Source organism: Chrysochloris asiatica, unplaced genomic scaffold, assembly GCF_000296735.1.
Source record: "Chrysochloris asiatica unplaced genomic scaffold, ChrAsi1.0 scaffold00013, whole genome shotgun sequence".
Classification (NCBI taxonomy): Eukaryota; Metazoa; Chordata; class Mammalia; order Afrosoricida; family Chrysochloridae; genus Chrysochloris; species Chrysochloris asiatica.
Genome location: NW_006408531.1, coordinates 6,539,217 through 6,541,556, shown reverse-complemented (window position 1 = coordinate 6,541,556; position 2,340 = coordinate 6,539,217).

Below are 2,340 nucleotides of genomic sequence, written 5' to 3'. Positions count from 1 at the left end.
TTTTTTTTTTTTTTTTTTTTTTTTTTAGCAGTAGGCTGTAATGAAAGGCATGCTTAGATGAATTGGGAAAAACAAGTAATGAACAGAAAACTAGAGTTTTATCACTTAAAAAATTACAACACATTCAATATATAAGAAGAATTTTCTTCCTTGTAGAAGGTTTTATAATAGTGGTTATAGTATGAAAGTAAAATATTGAGAGATTTATCAGAAAGAATGTATAGGAAAATCTCCCATTTCATGTCTCCTGAGCTTTAAATAGTAACTAAATAATGCATATTTAACTCGTTTCACTCTTGCCTGCCGATGAGCAGCCAAGTATCATAAAGTAATAAAAAGTCTGTTGATAAAATGCTAGCATGACTTTCAAAAGTTTGAGTTTAATAAAAGAAAAAAATAGGAATGCAAAAGGTTTGCTCAAGAAATCATTAGGATTAATGATCATTTTGAACAAACTGATGACCATTGATTCTAGTATAGATAATGTTGTCATTGACTTCCTCATACAGCAGCAGTCCTTCTACATCCACTTGTCTTAACAGTGAATGCCTTGGATTTGTTCCCTAATCATTCTGTTCTTTGATTGCCAAGGAAATGTATTCAAAACCAAAAAAGAAATCTGGATGTGAGGTAACAGCTTTTTCTTCTTTAAATTAAATTATCACATAATTGAACTTTTTATTTTTGAGCAAAGTAACCTTAAAAAAAGATAATAACAACATTTAATAAGCCTAATAAAGGATCCTATGAAAACTCAAGTATAATTGGAACTTGAAAATTATGTGTAAGGTAAGAACAGAACAATAAATGCAAATTAGAAAAATCCTAGCAAGATATAAATATATGTATTTTATAGGGGTCAGTGTTTTGAAGAATCTAACCTTTATTCTCAATCAGATTTTGATTCTTTCCTAAACAACTCTTTTTTTTTTTTTTTCCCTGTCATTTTGGCTTTTGGGATCATCCTTCATCCTTGAAGTGAGAGTCATAAATTTTGAAATGAATCTTAAATCCCCTCAACACTGACATCTATTGAGTCTTCTTATTTGAGAAATGAGCTGGCAGCTTGGAAGTGTAATAACAACTAAAATAAATGAGTCTAAAAAACTTGTGACAGGCTTTTGGAAATTTGGCTTTACTCAGTAGAAATGCCATTTGGCTGATTAATCACAAATAAGAAATATGAATAATGTGTAGCATTTTTTAAAATAATTTAAATATAAAAATTTTATGATTTCAAAGTATAGCACATTTCCAACTTTGGCCCTTGTAGTATCTACCATTTTTTATATTGAATTATTGAATCTGAGTTGTTTTACATTCATTTTGAAGGTCTTAGATTTTCTTTTTAATAGCAAGAGAGGCTTTAAAAACTAAGTCTGGGTTTAAAAAAGGAATTGCACTTTTCTGAGTCCCCATTCAATCATGTAGATGCTTTTCTTCTAAATGCATTACTGCATTCCATACTAAACAGTTCCTAACAACCCAGCAGTCCTGGTGTGGAGCTGTAGGATAATCACTGGACTGGGAACCACAAGGCTGGCAGTTCAAATCCACCAACTGCTCCTTGGTAACCCTATACAGGGTCTATGTGAGTCAGAATTGACTCAAGGGTACTTACCAAGAATAACCCAGCTTATACAATGTTCTTTGAGACTAAAATATACAAAATTGTGTTGAAAACTACAATGTGTTTGAGTGTGTTAGTATAGTCATACCCATATGTAAGTGATAGATGAAAAAGAATACCAGTTGATCAATACAACAGAATCATTTATGTTAATGGATGCCATTTTAAAACAGGTTTAACCAAAAAGTCCCAGAATTGCGTTTGGTATTTCTGACTTGTGGAGCAGACCTCAAAGTCAGAGGTTTCCTTTCCGTTGTTCTGTAAGAAGTCCTGTCACTCCAGAAAGTGAATGACTAAGTCATCCCTTCTTTATAATGCAAAGAATGTAACCTCTTATCTTTATAGCCTTCAAAGGGTTTTAAGCTGATAGCTAAAACTATCTTTAACACACTATGTTGTTTCACACACATACACACACAAACATATGCACACTTCCACATATGCTTCCTTATTTGGCTTTGATTAAACCATAAAAAGCCAACTCCACCATTACCACAAAATCAAAGTGTGTTTAACCATCTTTTATATCTGATTCTCACATTTTTAACCATGCCGGTAACTTAAGTTCTTTCACCTTAACCCACAGGAAGTTATGTTGTATTTGTAATCAATACTCATGGAAGCAGCAGTCAAGAAACCAAACAACATATTGCATTAGGCAAATTTGTTGCATAAGACCTCTTTAAAGTATTCAAGAGCAAAGATGTCAG